This window comes from Miniopterus natalensis, chromosome 7, assembly GCF_054644295.1.
Source record: "Miniopterus natalensis isolate mMinNat1 chromosome 7, mMinNat1.hap1, whole genome shotgun sequence".
Taxonomy (NCBI): Eukaryota; Metazoa; Chordata; class Mammalia; order Chiroptera; family Miniopteridae; genus Miniopterus; species Miniopterus natalensis.
In genome coordinates, this window is record NC_142087.1 from 31,169,020 (window position 1) to 31,170,057 (window position 1,038).

Here is a 1,038-nt window from a genome sequence, read left to right on the forward strand (position 1 = left end):
CTTGTTGACACATACTGAGCTTTACTCTCTTCTCATCTTTCCCCATTGAGGTCTTTCATTTGATGCCTGAGAAAGACAAAACCTGCCGATGACGGACACCTGAGAGTGACAAACAGGAAGCAAGGGGCAATGGCGTGTCCTATCATTCCCTGCAGGTCCTGTCATTTCCTGCTGTCTTGGGCAGTGGCTGAGCTTCAACTTCCTATAGACTGAGACTCAAGTGAGGCACCCGTACTTACGTTGGCTTCTCACTGCTGTAAACAAGCCTGACCTCTGGGAACACTTATATTTATCTTCCAAAAGAACCCCCCATGACTCTTTGGAGAGCAATCTCCCGGTCAAATTAACAGCATTTGTCTCCAAATTCCCTCTAAGAACACATCATTCGACTATTTCCTGAAATTCCCTAGCATGTATGTGTGACTCATTATTAAAAACAGGAATGGGATGCCAAACATCAAGAATCAGTAATTACTACACACTAATCAAGTACATGGATACAATAAACAATCACTACTGTCTCCTCAGTACTTGAGAGACAGTTTCAGTCTATCATCAGCAGGCATCAGAAGTCACCAAAGGCTGCCCTTGGGGACCAAAGCCCTAAACAAACTCAGTGTCAGGACCACGAATTACAGTTTTAAAGTGAATGAACATTTTAAAACATTTAATAAAATTCTTCATATCAGACAACCAAACTACTCAAGGAATCATCACCCAAATAAAAGCCACTGAATAAAAAGCCAGAACTTGATTAAAACAAAGGCCTCAAAGATAAACTAATGTACAACAAACATACTAGACTGCTACTTAAATACACCAAGTCTTATGCTTTACTAGGGATAGAGTTCCTGCACCATTTCATTACAGAGAGGACAGGCTGAGGGCTAACAGAACTGAGAGGGAGAAACGGTAACAGTCAACCTCTTAAATCACTGACCATGGTTCTGCGACAGGCTGATTATGTCACTCTCACCCATTAGGAACATACACATGCCCATAAGAGATGTGCCAATACATGTGATATGTATGTGTGTG